We start from the raw sequence: 17073 nt of genomic DNA, 5'->3' as shown, positions 1-17073 counted from the left end.
TGGGTGGGCAGAGGGAAGCAAAGAAAAATATCTGGGGGCCTTTTCAGCGGCTGCGGTGAGCTTGGGGACCAATGACTAATAACGACATAGTTCATTAGAACAAGGATTTTCGTGGCTACGATATTCATTTGCTAAGTTGTAACAGTGGGGACGATTACAGCTGAGAAAGCAGTTGAAGGCAGTGGCACTCCTCCGAGGAGATTTACAAGGGCTGCCGACGGACCCTGCACAGCCCTCCCGGGCTGAAATCTCCCATCAAGGGCTTGTCACTGTCGCCAGCGACAGGCCGGGCTAGCAGGAGGTCCAGCCTCACACTCAGGGCCACGTTGGCCCGGGCACGACCTCCGGCAGCTTTGTTGCTCCCCTCCAGGCGGCCTTCGGGTGGCCTAGCTGCACGCTCCCCTCGCCAGGAAGACTTGCTGCTTTTGTGAACTCTCGCCTGCCTCCCCTTCCAAAACGGCAGGGCAAAGAATCCCACATAAACCCCTGCTCATTAAGAGGGAAGGGGCCTCGTGCTCATTAGCAGGCCTGGGAACCAAGCCTCTTTGAACCTTCTCCCTTTCAAGGCCATTAGCAGAGGTCTGCGCAACAGTGACAGGCATATTAGATGCAGCCCACTGCGGGCTGTGGGAGAACCGTGCAGTTCACCCAGTAGATGCAAGGTTCAAATCACACTCCGGGGGGATTTTCTCAGCCTGATTCATAGGAAGGCTTCACATCCAAAGCTATGTTTAGTGATTCTGACAATCAGCCTTTTTGTATTCACACCTCCATTTATTTACAAAATTCGCAATTTCTAGAATGCCCTGACCCTCTCTGAAATAGCATCCCTCAGAAATACCATGGGGTGCTGTGCTTAAACTAATGCTCATCTTGCTATCAACTGAACGGTAACTGATCATTAAAAGTGTAAAGTATGTGCTAAGCTTGTTACAACTTAAAGGGCTGCTGGCTTCATCTTAAAGACCTCTCCAGCCATCCGCTAATGCTAACTACGTAAGAAAGGATAAATGGGCAGCAGAGATTTGAAATATTAAAGGTTTCTCATCTTTCCACAACCTACAGTGGAAACCCCAGGGCTGCTGTTGTGAGAAACTTACCAGCCCCGCTTGGTTCCGGCCAACCCTTCCTACACAAATAGCTTGGAAGAAATGGAAAGGTTTTACCTATTAATCATCATTTTGGTTCATCATGGAAAAACAGAATTCTCTCTACATCAAATTTCTTCTCACTTCCCATCAGAAGCATGTAAAGGAAAAAGGTAGCCCCTTTGGTCTGCTTCGTGCTCAGGTGAAACAGAAACACCTACCGATGGATCTCAACAGGGGGCTGAGCGTCAACTATGCCTGGAGAGTTTTGACGATTGTATTTTTAGGCAGGTGCTAGAATTCCATCCCGGAGCAGTGCAATCAGAATTTCTAGAGGTGATGACGCTGCCGACCCCGATGGAAATGCTGACATTTTATTCAAGAGACATTTACCGAATACCAAGCACTGAGCTGGCTCCTGGCTTCCTCCTCTTCCCCTTTCTATGATCGTGGACGAAGCCAACAAACATCCTCTCCTACCTGGATGATCACAGTATTTTTTCTAAATGGTCTCCTGGCTTCTGCTCAGTCTTGCCCCTCCCCCCCACCCCGCCCCGCGCCCACAGTCTATCCTCCATTCGGAAGCCTGAGCCTGTTAAAACACGACAGAGCCTGCCTCGCCTCTGCTCTACCCTCCAGGGGTTTCCCATCTCACTCAGGGAGAAATTCACCAGAATAAAACCAGCCCCAGAAAACACAGACTCAGACAGTGACCTCATTTCCTCCCACGCTATCCCTTGTTCTGCTCTGGGCACATGGTCTCCTTGTGATTCCTCAAGCACGCCACGCACGTCCTGTCTCCCCTTGGCAAGGTCGTTGGAATGACTCTCCGCTCCGATGTCACCTTCTCTGTGAACCCACATGAAAGCGATTCCCCTAAGACCACCACAACCAACCACCCACCCACCCACCCACCCATCGCGGCAACCCTTCTTCCCCCATCTCGGTTTGTTTTCTTCTATGACGTGCATCGCCGACATAGTGTATTAGTTTGTTCACTGCTCTGTCTCTCCCCATGGCCCCAGCATTAGAATATCAGCTCTACGAGAGCAGAGACTCTGTTTTGCTCTTTGAGGGATGTACAGCCAGCACCGGGAACAGTGCCTCACACACAGTAAGACTCGGACATTCGTTGGTGGAGTTAATACAAAGTACTGATGTTGGGGACGAACCCAAAAAGAATAAAACATAACCCTTGCTTTCAAGAATCTCTCAAAAATATGAGAACAGAGGTCAGCAAAGTTTCTGTACCAAGGCCAAGACAGTAAATATCTTTGGCATTGCAGGACAGACACTCTCTGTTGCAATTACTCACTTTTGCCACTGTAGCACGCAAAAGCAGAAATGAAAGATCACGGCTGTCCGATGGAATCATATTTACAAAAAGCAGGTAGCAAGCTGGATTTGGCGTGCGGAGCTTATTGTGCTGACCCGTGTTTCAGAAGAGAGAAACATGTCCAACCAGCCAAAAGAGAAATGGAAAGCACTCTCAAAGAATTATGAATAAAATGCTGCGCCGGCAACAACGGCCACACCGGGAGAGTGAGACTTCGACAAGCGTGTACAAGTTTCGAGTGCTAACGGGAAATGCCATGCGATGGGATTTCACCCTGACATCAATGGACACGATGTGAGTCAAGTGCTCAGGGGCAATTTACGTAAGAATGATTTAAGAGCAGCTGCTCAGAACTGGACCTTTTTTCTTTTATTGCCCTAGCACTTGGCGTGGGGCTTTATGCAAGTCTCTACGCTGTAAATGTTGGTTAATTCTATTAAGTGATGACAAAATATCTAGATGCAAAGTGAGGTTGAGCCAATTTTCTGAAACTTTGGCCTCTGTGCTGCCAGAAAGGAAGGGATTTTGATTTGATATCTGCAGCGGATCTCATTTTTACTACTTTTATCCAGATTTTGCCATGGTAGCGATATTCTTGTTAAACTACTCAACAATAAATTACTACTAAGCATGCATGCCATTCTTCCACCTTAAAAAAAATAGCATGGTTTATTGTCTAGCTTTCTTTAAAATCTTTTTTTGAGAAATGAAAATGCCATTCATTCTTTCACCAAATACTGAAGTCCCTCTAGGTGCTGAGTCCCGGGACAAGCAATGGTAACACCTGCCCCGCCTACTCACAGCGATCTTCTGGTCTATCAGGGGAGAGAACATACAAATGGTTTTCCAGCATGACAAAAGACACGCGCCAAAGACTGGGGGAGAAGAGAATGGGGAAGCTTCCTGAAGGAGGCAACACGCACGTGGGTTTTCAAGATGAACAGGGGTTTCACCAAGCACACAGAGGTGTGAGAGTAGGGGTAGATTGTGTGCCAAATGTTAGGAGGGAGGGAGGGAGGGAGGGAGGGAGGGAGGGAGGGAGGGAGGGAGGGAGGGAGGGAGGGAGAGAGGGAGAGAGGGAGAGAGGGAGAGAGGGAGAGAGGGAGATTCTTAGCTTTCACTACAATGGAAGGAAATCACACGTGCATATCATTGTCAGGAAATGCTATAGCTCAACATTTTTCTGAATGGGCTGATTGGTTCTCATTCAGAGGAGGATGTCGGTCATCATGGGAAGCCTCGCAACAAACTGGGGACAGAAACAATTCACAGCTCACACCTCTACTCGTCCACCGTTTGTGGTTCAGAACAGGGCACAGAACAGTGAATGAGAGGAGAGAGTTGCGTGGGTGGCCAGATGATGCGGGATGATCTGCAGCTCTGCTATAGCTGTGTGTCCCTGGGTGAGTGTCCACAGATGTTCCCTCCAATTCACTCCAATCACATCCCTCAGCAGCCAAGTCTTTGGTCACAGGATGCAGTTAAGCTCTGGACACTCGGAAGCACTGGGCACCAGACATCTTTTCAAGAAACTTTCTTATAGATTCAAGACGTCGAAGGAAAGCACTTCTTTAAAATGGAAACTGAGGGCTTCCCTGGTGGCGCAGTGGCTGGGAGTCCGCCTGCCGATGCAGGGGACACGGGTTCGTGCCCCCGGTCCGGGAAGATCCCACATGCTGCAGAGTGGCTGGGCCCGTGAGCCACGGCCACTGGACCTGCGCGTCCGGAGCCTGTGCTCCGCAACGGGACAGGCCATAGCAGTGAGAGGCCCACATGCCGAAAAAAAAAAATATATATATATATATAATATAATATAAAATATATTAAAATTAAAAATATATTGATGGAGAAATCAAAAGCTTTACAGACAAGCGAAAAAAAATGGAAACCGAGTAAATGGATATTTATTTTCCACACGTCCCCCCTTGCTCCTTTACCTCCACTCCCACCCCTCATTCTGTGTAGCACTGAGATGGGGCTTTTCTGACTTTCCTCTCTCTCCTCCAGCTAAGCAAAGCCTAGGTGTTTTCAAAAGGGCCAGCCAGCCTTCCATCCAATAGCCATCCAGCTTGACCCACGTACTGCTTTGTCTGACACCTAGGCTCATGTCTTGCAGCGCCGTCTCTTTTCAGAATCTCAGTTCAGCACTGACAGTACCTTGCTTCATTTACTGTATGCGCTTCAACTCAGAGCGTGCATCTCATGGGACTCCTCAGCTTCCCTCCCAAACCCCTGTGCCTCCCAGGCCTCCTGCTGTCTCCTCATGGCACTCCCATTCTCCTGATCAGCACAAGTCAGAGACCCGCCTCATTTTCTACTCCTCCCTTTCTGAGGCAGGCAGAATAACGGCCCCCTGAAGGCTGGCCACATCCTCACACCTGACACCTGTGGATGTTTTAGGTTACAAGGCAAAGGGGAGTTCAGGTTGCAGATGGATTTAAAGTTGTCAAGCAGCTGACCTTGAGACAAGGGGATTAGCCTGGACCGTCCAGGTGGACTCAATGTAATCACGAAGGTCTTTAAATGTGGAAATGGGAGGCAAAAGAGTAGAGTCAGATGATGCCACGTGAAAGAGACTTGACAAGCTATTGCTGGCTTTGAATATAGGAGGCCACAAGCCAAGGGATGTGAGAAGCCTCCAGAAGCTAGAGAAGGTCGACAAACAGATTATCCTCTAGAGCCTCCAAAAGGAATACAGCCCTGCAGATACCTTGATGACAGCCCAGGGAGACCAGTGTCAGACTGATGACCGCCAGTGTTGTTTCCAGCCATCAGGTTTGTGGTAATTTGTTACAGAATCAATAGGAAACTGTACACTCTCCGTCCCCCAAATCCAAGCCATTAGGCAAGACACGTAAATGTCAAACCTTAGTAGTTCTTTGACTGGTTTCTCTGTTCTCACCGCCTCCGTGTTGATCTAGATCTCTACTGCCTTCCAAGACTATTGCCAAAAACAAACGAACAAACAAACACCAAAAAAAAACCCACACAAAAATATCTCCTAATTTGATTTATTACCTCCAACCTTTCGTCTTTCAGTTTCATCTTTGCAACGTGCTTCAGGCATCATAACTTTTTCTGGTCACTTCTCTTAAAGGCTCAAAACACTGAGCAGCTCCCTGCTGCCCAAAGTATGAGTCCTGACATCTGATCTCCGTTTTCAAAGCCTTGCCCAACTTTCTCCCAAACTGCTTCTTTAACCTTACTCCCTATCACTCACCTCCTGTACCAGAGACCCAGTAAATGGGACCATTTTCTGCTCTTAGCAACTGCCCTTGCTTTTCTTCCTAGCACAAATCATTTTCACCCTTGTGAGTTTTTTTTTTTTTTTTTTTTGGTTTCATGTTCATTTTCTTGTTTTTGTTTTCTGGTTTTTTTAAAATGACAGCCGAACCTCCTAGAAGCCCAAAGAGCCCTGGCCACTATTGTATTTGGGGATTTCATACTAAACAAAGAAGAAATGTTTTAAAAGATGGCTCTAAAGACTGTGACATGTCCGACATGTTTACAATTAGCCAGGTAAAGCTTTTAGCTGAAAAACACAAAACAAAGTAACTACCCTATTCACAAAATAACTAAAATATTGATTTGCAAATAGTATTTCCTAGTACACAACAGAGTGATCAGTAATGAGATTCAGGTTTAAAGCTATATGAGTTATCTTCTTTCATCATTCATTCAAAGATTCAGATTAGCTCTGGGACCGATACAGGCAGGCATGAGTGAGCACAAACTCCGATCTCATATGGAGGTAACATTCATAGTCAAAACTTGAGACCAACAGAAAGACTGCGGGAGAGCTAGCGGCGAGGGCTGTAGGGGTGACAGCACCTTGGCACCCAGGTGATGGTGAAGGCTGGCGATGGTGGATGGGGATGGCTGATCCAGCTGCCTGGGCAGGTGTCCCCTTGCTCCCTCTGGGCTCTAGGTATCATCATCCTGAGCTAGCACTCATTCCAGGATGAGGACTTTCCCGGAGGGAGAAGGGCTTTCTTCTGTCCAAGGTACAGGATACGGAAGGAAACAAATTGGAGGAGAAAGTTCCCAGTGGAAAAGGAAAGACGTTGGGACTTAAAGAGTCCAGGTGTAGGGTTCAGGCTAGAGAAGGGAGATGGCTGAACTCAGGATGGGTGCCTTATGCATCGCTGTGATAGGCCAGGGAGATGGAAGTTAAGAGGGTTCATATCTGTGTTCATATCTCTTGGATTCATCTTTTTTGCCCCCTCCTTTGAAGTAAAGGGCAAAACTATTGACCTGACAAGTCAATACAGAGAAAACATTTAACCCCCTGCCTAGGTTGTAACAACGCTTGCCACCATCCTGCTGGGTAGCTCATTTTACAATTGCACAACTTTATTGCCTGGAGTCTCTCCTGACTTCCGCTATGACCTGCACCTTGAAGAAACATCTAGGACCCCTGTGAGGACGGCATGCATTGCCAGGTTTAATCCACGGTCAAAGTCAATGAGCAGACTTTCCAGTTCAAAACCCCAGTAGTATGGAAATTTTACCCATATAATCAAGAGGTGACCAGGGATTACGAATCTCCAGACCAAGTGCCTTCTATGAATTCAATCACCCGCTAGAATAAGGAGATATTCAATTGTCAGCAAGTCATCCCTGAGTTTTTTATTCCAAATGTCTCTTAATGGAGACGTTGACGTTTTAATCATAAGGCAAATCCATGTCTCAATGCTTCCCCACAATGTATTCTATGTCATGTCTGCATACTCCATCAACGATAATAATTTTTCTAATTTGGAGTATATGAAAAAGAACATGCATTCTAGCCACGTATAATTTTACTTTCAGTCCCTCCCTTTGTAAGCTCCGAAAACCATCTCTACGAGGGAAATCAATGTGTCACTGGACCAAAGAATAAACTTGGATACCAACACTGGGTGGCCTGTGGTCAACTGTTGATAGCAGGTGGCTCTCAGCCACTGCCTGGGTGATTCCCAAGGACTTCGTCCGTTTTTCTCCGCCCAGATATCCTCTGGAGTATGGAAACTAAGCTTGATGTTAACAAAACATATGTTTTACCAAAACATAACAGAGATTGCAAACACCGTCAAAACGGCACGTTACGCCAAGCCACATAAAAACGGTTTGGTAAAAGAGATTCATTCCTAAAAGTGTTGTGAAAACGAGACAGCGCCAGAAATGCTATGCATAAATTTAATTCTTTAAGAATTAAAAGAATTCTTTTAAATTGCAGAAACAGCATCAAGTCAATTTCCTATCCTCTCGCCTCACATGAGTAATTAAGGTTGAGGTGACTTACTGCCGTCTGGATTTTTGCTATGAGATTATCTCTATTACAGAGCCACAGGTGGAGTATTTTTTTTTAAGGACTGTGGAACAATGTTTTTATCTTGGATCCGCAGAAATACAGACTGTCAGAGGACTAAATACTTGGGAATTGGGAAACATTGGAATTGAACCTCAGTTGGTGAGGCAGGGTTTGCAACAGAGACTAAACTCAGAAAGGACGTGGTCTCATCTCAGATAGATATAATCTCCAAACCCCAAACATGACCTAACAGAAACTCTGTAAAAACTGGGTGCTACACCCCAGATGAATTCACCAGAAATCGAGTATTTTAAAAAACAGAATAGGGCTTCCCTGGTGGCACAGTGGCTAAGAATCCGCCTGCCAGTACAGGGGACATGGGTTCGAGCCCTGGCCAGGGAAGATCCCACATGCCGCGGAGCAACTAAGCCCGTGTGCCACAATACTGAGCCTGCGCTCTAGAGCCCGCGAGCCACAACTACTGAGCCCACGTGCCACAACTACTGAAGCCTGCGCACCTGGAGCCCGTGCTCCACAACAAGAGAAGCCACGACAATGAGAAGTCCGCACACCGCAACGAATAGTCCCCGCTCGCCGCAACTATAGAAAGCCCGTGTGCAGCAACGAAGACCCAACACAGCCAAAAACAAAAACAAATAAATAAATAAATGTATTTTTTAAAAAACAACATAATACAAGCACTCAATGTCTGCACATTCAATCCTGGTTTAGTATTTAACTTTGAGTTATACAACCCACACAATAAAAATACTACCAGAGCGCTTCCCTGGTGGCACAGTGGCGGGGAGTCCGCCTGCCGATGCAGGGGACACGGGTTCGTGCCCCGGTCCGGGAAGATCCCACATGCCGCGGAGCGGCTGGGCCCGTGAGCCATGGCCGCTGAGCCTGCGCGTCCGGCGCCTGTGCTCCGCAGTGGGAGAGGCCACAACAGTGAGAGGCCGGCGTACCGCCAAAAAAAATAATAATAATAATACTACGAGAATGCTACTTTAGTGATTAGTATCCTGGCTGATTTGAGAAGCAGGTGGGTCAGTAAATGCACAGTAAAACAGAGCCATGGGCTGATGGAAAGAGGGGCAAGGGAGATTCAACTGAATTTAATGGCATTCTGAAAGACTAGAAATTGAAACCACCACATAGGCTATATCCCACCCCAAATTACGGCAGAGAACAGTCAAAATGCAAAAGGACTCTTAAAGCAACAGTAGAAATAATACATGGAATAGGAACAGGTGAAGAAAGAAGTGATCCCGTAGCATTCTATAGGTAATGCCTCTGAAATATCACTGTTGTTGACCTCCGACCGTCAGCACGTTCAAATTCATTCACTTCATTATGAGATACTAGTAAAAAATTTCTGCCAACCAAGTTGTAGGAGACCAGAGGGACTGATGGGGAAAAAAAGGGAAGAGAAAATAAGCACAGAGGCACTAGCCTCAAGTTTTAAACTAACTAATGAGTACAAGAGATATTTTTAATCGCTTGTCATTTCATCTGTATTCTAGGGAGTGCTGAAGTTCAAATGTTTTACCTGATACCTGAACTGAGAACCAGGAAAGGCTTTTAATTTCACCCAACACCCACCTGGTGGAATTCATGCAAATTGAATTAAACTGTTCACAAACCCTTTCTGTCCTTCCACATCTGTCTAGAACATGCTCATTCTTTTAATAATTGGATCTCTAGGACATTCTTTAAAATAATCACATACTCTCTTGCCCATGCAACCTGATTAATAATGAATGAACATTCCTGAAAAGAATCACTTGGAAGCCTGGCAGATGTCTTTAGGGATATGAAGCCTTTAATGATAAAAATTAAGGAGAAATGGGACCTAGGTCACACTGTCTGGTTATTTTAATTGAAACCCAGTCTTCCAAATTTACTTAACAGAATGCTTAAATACACCTTCTGGAGTTCATTATGCAGACAAGCAAAAAGACACAAATGGCGACGGAAAAAAGCAATCCTGATTTCTGGAGGAACGACTGCCCGATTCTGCCCTGTCTTAACAGTGAAGAAACCCCTTCAACAGTCTCAGAAACGCAATTTGTTCTACTGAAAGACGGATCAACAGGTTAAAAACAGGAAATAGAACATTCGTCCTTAAGAGTTCTTTTAGCATCTCTCCAGATTCTTACAAAAAGATTGCCTTGAATACCCACCAATGGACTGCACCCTAGTTCTTTTTGAAGAAACATCGCCGTAGGCAGAGGATGGAGACCCACGAAATGACAGACAGGCCACCGAGACCAGGTGGTGGGTGGCAGGCAGTGCTGGAGCGGTCCTGTGTGTCTGTGCAAGCGTCAACGGTGAAACACAACAGGAAAGTCGACGCGACAATTCCAGGAAGGCCAGCTCCGCGTCATCCAGCCCGCCAGGGCTGCTGAGTTGAAGAATCAAAACTCCCTCTTGCTTTCTAACTGCCTTTTCCTCGGACCCTGCCGTGGCTTCCCTGGGCCCTGGCCCACTCAGTGCTCATCTGAACCAAATGAAAAGGCAGCTCGGGTCAGGTCAACACCCACTGCCTCGTCTCCCCCTCCCCGAAATCATGACTTGGCACCAGGACCTGTACCCTCACTGCTCACAGGGACCAGCAGTGGGTCAGTGTCCTACAGCTAAGCGCCGGATGCCAGCTTTCCACACTGCCAACGGGAGCCGTCCCACGCCAGCTCCCGGGGTCACCAACGGGCACTGGCTTCCCTCGCATTTTGATCCTTTCGGCCTCTTCCTGAGCACACGATCACATTATGCTCTGGACGCTGCTTTGTTTTTTTTTTTTAAATAATATACTTCTTATTTTGCATCTATCTTCCGAATTAAAATACACCATCTAGGAGAAGTTTTTTAACGCTATGTCAGGACGCGTGATCTCTTGCAGAGACACAATAAAGCAGTCATTGTTTCTTTGAGAAAGAGAGATCTAAATTGCAATCTATCATCCCAAGAAACAACTGAAAATATACATATGAAATATACATGTATGTCTATACACCCACAAGCGAGCTTTACATATATATACTACATATATGTAGGTATTACATACACATATATAGACATATATGTATATATGTACATATAATACAAGCATAAACAAACACACAAAGCAAATCTGTGATGGGTGTCCCAAATTTCAGTCTCCAGAATGGCAAAGAAAGAGTGAATCGAGAACGGAAAGTAATCTTTTAAAAACCGATTGTCTGAAGGAAGAAAGGGAAGTAGTCTTCCTCAAAGCAAAAAAAACAAAAAAAACAAAAAAACCCTGCCCTGCTTATCACACTGCACAGGGCAAAAAATTGCAACTAAAGTAAATCATCAGAAAAGTGTAAAAAAAACCAAAAAACCAAAACCATTTAAAAACCCACACTGCTTGCGAACCTGCACAATTCGATTTGTAAACCAGACATTTGGACTCCACCAAAAGTGTTTAAAGAACATTTTTTTTTAACTTTAAAGAACATTCTTGATACAGGGCCAGCAGGAGGCAAGAACAGATTCCCCGTGTCACCTGGTTCGCACGTTGTGACAGCTACTTTCATGCCACTGCAACCCCTCATGGTAAACCAAAGCACGTCTCTCATGTTTGGACATAAAAATGCAAACATACATTTTGTTGACTTGTGTCTCTACTAATCATGATTGCATTTGTCTTTTAACAATAGGAAAAGGGGTTACTCAATTTCACCTACAGATGACTGCCCTAAGAAGTCTTCACCCTCCATGGGAGGGACACACGTACATCATCCAACAGAACAAGAGACCTTCATCATCAAGAGATTTGAAAGCACCGCTTTTGTTAAAACAACATTAAAATTGTCAAGATTTCTCCAAGACATTTTGGCGTTGTTGTGGAAAAGTTAGCCTGAAACATCAGGAAACATTTACTCTGCCCCTCAAAAACCAAAGAAAGTGATAAACAACAACAAACTCTATCATCTTCTAGAGAGCATAATCTCTGACCACCTCAACAGGAAATTTCCCACTGTCAGGGGGTCTCCGACATTTCGTAGCTTTTAGAGTTTATGTTAAGAAAGAAAGCAGCCGGTTTTAAAGACAAATGGAACCTATTTTACACTAAATTGAAAATGACGGATGTTTCCCAGGTCTACGCGGTACGGGTGTCAGGCAAGAATCTGGTTCTGAAGGCCGTGAGAGCAGACTTGAAAGAGCAGGGAGTGGGAATGTGTCACATCTAGTCTCCTGACAAAAATCTAAATCGAACCTTCTGGAAGAGCAGGCCCAACAGCATGGTGGTGGCAGAAATGGAGGCCACTGAGTCCTATGAAACCAACCACAGAGGAAAAGTGCTCCAACACTGCCTTCCCTGAATGCTTTTCCAAGTGTGTATTCATAGTTCAGTAGGCGCTTCCACATACATTAACAGAACTATTTCTATGTCTATATAAAATCCTATGTATGTCTACAGGGTTATTAGTTCTTGGAGCCTCATATAAACATGCATGTGGATACATCTGTACACACCCCCACACACACGTGTACAAAAGCACCTTTGCAAAATTCCTTGGAACTTGCTAGTATTCCCTCTTCACAAACCTCTGGGTGATAGCATCCCTCCTGCATGAGAAAAACTTTCCTTCCTCTGTGCAAAAACAGAAACCTGTAAATAATTTATATATGAAAAACCAAACCAAACAAACAAATGACCAGAAAGAATCTGCCACTCATATTTGAAAAGGGTGACCTGGAAACCAGCAAAACCACACAAGAGGTCTAGTCTCTGGAGGACAAGACCAGTGGAGCTGGATTTTGACAGCAAGAAAATCCCACCTGGAAGACTGCTTGCCTCTTGGGGAAATGCTTTCTTACTTCATTCCTCCAACACTCCTCTGGAAGGCAGAGAAAATGCACGTTCTCCCCTTCCCACTTCTCATCACCAGGAGGAAAACGTATCAGTAAATAGCTGCTGATGACGGCCAATGTGGCACTGCACAATTTTTCTCTTAAGTTCAATGACGCGACATACACAACCATGCACTCAGGTAATGACAGTGTTACACAGGAACTACTACTTATTGTAAGAAGAAGTAGTTCTTCTTGGGAAGAACTGCAAGATTGGGAAATTCTCTCAAATATGATAATAGCTCCTTTTGTCAAAGGAAATCGCTTTTCCTCTCCGTTTTTAAAGCTAGCCACACACAAAACCCTAGTGCTCACAAAACCCTGAAGCTACTTTGCCATCTTAAAAAATAAAGTAACCCTGCTTCACTACTCCTGGTTAACTTTTACGAAGAACACGTTTTAAACATTTCCCGTGATCACTCAAGCCCTACAGTCAGGGGATGCAGTCTTTTTTTTTTTTTTTTAAGGCAACAGAAAGAGGAGGGACTCTTTTGTTCTGAGTTGTTATTGTAAAGCACCACACGAGGGATGGGGAACATGGGAACAGGGCAATGAGAAGGACAAGAGTGCTGACAAACGAAAACAGGATATTAAGAACAGTGTCGGAACTGGGTGTCCCGACAGAACAAAGGCAGGAGGCTTCTTGGGAGAAATTTGACCAAAAATACCTTGAACTGATTTCAATGCTAATGGATGAACTCGTTTTCCTGGCAGCAAGAGATCTTTCTGGGGCAGTAAAATTAGTTTATCATTAACACACACACACACACACAAAGTATCATAAAATTAAAACTGCTTTCAAATCACCCACTTTTCAACTTGTGATCCACTTCTTGAAAATTCTAGATCTATGTTTCGCCCCATCTAAAATCAAATACTCTTTTTTGTTCGGTAACTGAGCTAACTTAGCATGTATTCCTAAGGAAATCAAAGTTTTTGATTCGCATACTCTAACTTACATTTTAAACATGACCTTTAAGTAGAGCTTTCCAGAACTCCCAGAGAAGCTAAGGAATGGGCTCTACTTTGAGAAACAATCGCTGCCACCGACTTGCTAACATTAACCTAACAGCCAGGTTTTGTCGAGTCATGCTTTTATCATCTCATACTTCTCTTCTGATGCAAGTTCTGCTGAAGCTGCTAGTAGGACGATGGACTTAAGAAGATCATCGGAGTTTATCTAGTTTATTGGACTTTTCACACAGTAAGAATTATTATTTGCAGTCTCTAAGCTAAAGGCGTTTAGAACAGTAAACGATATACCCTATCTTGCACTGCACCTAAAATTGCAAGCTTCTCCCCTCTTCTCTAAGTTCTACTATTCTCTTTTCCTTTCCCCATCCTTTCCTTCTATTGTGAGATGAGAGACGAACCGAGAGGCTTTCGTCTTTCAGATCACGCATTTCATCCGCCTTTCTCTTTGACGTGTTGTCAGAAAACTCAGGGTTAAGCCCTGAGCTCAGCTGGCCCCACCTGCCCTCGGTCTAGTTTTGGGGTGAGGCCATCGGTACGGTGTCGTGCAAAGAAACGTGTACCTCGAAACCAGATAAGCCCGAGTTCAAACCCTGGCTCTGCCACTTCCTAGCAAAGGCGGGCAGGGGCCAGCTATGCAACGTATCCTACACTCCCAGATCCGCTTCCTATTTTCTGCAGCTTCCTTATCTGTAAACTGTGACAATGAGAGCCATCTTGAAGGGTCCTTTGAGGATTAAGTTGTGAAGCAAAGTCTTAAAATTTCCTTGCAAAACTGTAGCTCTCACATTCTTCTTCCCCTCTTGTCCTGAATCACCTCTTCCCACTCTTCTTTCAATAAATTCATTATCTGTAATTTTTTAAACTGGAAATCTCTTCAAACCACGTTCGGAAGCAGGAAGGCTACAAATCCATTTATTCATTCAATAACGTTCATTGAGTGTCTTATGTGAAGGAACAGTATAAGTAATAATTCCTATTATTACTAATTCCTATAGTAATAATTCCTATTATAATTCCTATAGTAATTAATACTATAATTATAATACTATAATTCCTATAGTAATTAATACTATAATTATAATACTATAATTCCTATAGTAATTAATATAATTCCTATAGTACTAATTCCTATTATTATAATTCCTATTATTCCTAATTAATGTTAATTACTCTTTAATAATGGTCTTCACAAAGGCAACCTCATCGATTTCCTAGACTTGGATATACCTCTTTTCATTACCACTGGATCGCCTATCATGATCTTGAGGTTTCAGTTCTCTGCTCCCCAGTGAAGGTCTCCCTTTCCCATATGCATCCTTTGCTAGAATTTTTGATTTTGCAAGAATTGAGGGACTCTGGCATGGGGTGGGGCATGTGAGACCATCAAGAACAGTGAAGGGTTTCAGACTTCTACTTGCAAACTGATTAATCAGTTAGCCTCCTGGTTTCAGGGGTGCTGGCAGGAGACACGAGACTGCTGCATCAGAGACAAAGAACGTTTTGAGTCAGGGCACAGCAAACAGCGTGTGTTTCCTGTTCACGTCGGTTCCCCTTGTCCCCAGGTCCCACGGAGCAAATGTCCCGGGTGCATGCCGCACACACAGGGGTTTGCATCACAGCTGAGCAACCCCAGCCTTAGGAAGCCTGAATCTTTGATGATGGACCGCAAGCAAACAAGCCCAACATCTGCCCTGGAGAGAGTCATGATCTTTATTATAATGGACAACGAACCTGCTTTCTACCCTGGAGGGAGATGCTCTGTCTCTGTCTTCCAAGGCTGTTCGCTGTACAAACATCCTTGAAAAGATAATCTGGAACAAAGGCAGTCAGTAGCTCAGCTGACCAGGGGTACAGAAACGTGAGAGGTCCATAGAGAATCATTCCCCAAGACACAGCTCCCGTCCCCCTCCTGGAGAGCTGGCCAATACTGGTCCCTAGAATTCAGATCACCACTGGGCTTTCTAGCATTGGTGGCAGAGGCAGCTAACTTGACATGAATGACCTCTGCACCAGACCACAGGTAAGAGGGGCTCATAAGAAAGCGTTCCAGGGAATTCCCTGGCGGTCCAGTGGTTAGGGCTCGGCGCTCTTACTGCCGAGGGCCCGGGTTCAATCCCTGGTTGGGGAACTAAGATCCTCTAAGGTCAGCTGACGATGCACGAGGAAAACTGGCAGAGAGCAGGTACGCCCCACCCAGAGGTTTTGCCCAAATACAGAGCCCTTAATAACTTCCCTATTCGTCCCAAATCAGCCTGTATCTGGTCTGGAACTTCAACTCTTCGCTACTCTTAACCTAAATTCATTTTAAGAGTTTGGAAGAATAAGCCGGTTTTGTTACTTTTATGACATTAGAAATCCTATACGTACATTACTTTGGCTTTCTTTAAGCATTAAAAAATTCTTTTAGAATTGCTTTTGGAGTATAACCAGAGAGAAAGTCACCTCTCTGATTATTTCTTCATTCAACAGGTATTTCTGAGGTTCTGCTGTGTGCCGGGCACTGATGGAGGCCTCAGGAATGCACTGCTGAATATGACAGCAAAGGTCTGCCCTGAGAGAGCTTACATTTTAATGAAAGAAACAGAAAATGGACCCGAAAATGGGCGAGAAAAGATGATAATTTCAAAGAACCATACATAAAATGAAAGAAACGAAAAGGATGACTTGAGAGAAGGCAGAGGGGTGAGTGCAGGTCTGCTTGAGCTAGGAAGATATTTCTACTCTGACCCGTGTAGGCTTTGATGATACTTTGGCTTTTTCCCCTGCCCATAAACAAGCAAAGAACATCTTCATTTCAGGATAAAACTTTCCGGCATTTGAGCAGACACTTGTGATTTAATTTCCCAAGTTGTTAAATATTTAGTTTCAGATTTCCTTAAGGAATGATTTCTTTTTCAAGGACATTAAAAAACAAGTTTGACTATTTCTAACATGAAAACACAAAGTGATGAATTATTGGAAATCAGTGACCTGTTTACTTGATCAATGCAGTTGGAGAGAGAAAAGCCACAATCACACAGTGGACCCAAAAAAATAGGAATTATGTATGGTAGTTAGAATTCCCTGAGTGTTCGGTGGCAGGAAGTTAAACCAAAGTTGAAAGGAACCGTGGACATGCAGTTAAGGTTACAGGGAAGGGTGTCAAGGAAATTAGTTGAGGCACTTCAAGAGTCATTGCTTTTCTCTGGACTTACCTGTTTTTGTCTCTCTAGGAGAAGAAATTTCAGAAAGGAAAGGGAAAGAAGTGAGGAAACAGTGCAGGGGAAATGAACAGCCAGGGCTTCATGACTGGAGGATCAAAGATGAGTTAATACTAGAAGGTCCCAATGCCTAAGAGCCCTGTTGGGGTCTTACTGACAATAACGGCATTAACAAAAGGTATCTCAACAGAAAGAAATTCACTGGCTAGACAGAACTGGAATAGATGCCAGTTCATAATCGTTAGATCCCATCTCTTCAAGAAGAGGCTAGAAGGCTAGAGACACCACAGAGGGAACTGT

General features: G+C 44.6%; 1 protein-coding gene across 4 annotated transcripts in view; it reads right to left on the bottom strand.

Moving 5' to 3' along the window:
• Nucleotides 1-17073, bottom strand: part of MID1 (midline 1) — a 649032-nt gene that overhangs the window by 128789 nt on the left and 503170 nt on the right. The gene's annotated exons all lie outside the window — the stretch shown is intronic.

This window comes from Globicephala melas, chromosome X (genome assembly GCF_963455315.2).
Source record: "Globicephala melas chromosome X, mGloMel1.2, whole genome shotgun sequence".
NCBI classification, from domain to species: Eukaryota; Metazoa; Chordata; class Mammalia; order Artiodactyla; family Delphinidae; genus Globicephala; species Globicephala melas.
This window is presented reverse-complemented; position numbering and strand designations above follow the sequence as displayed.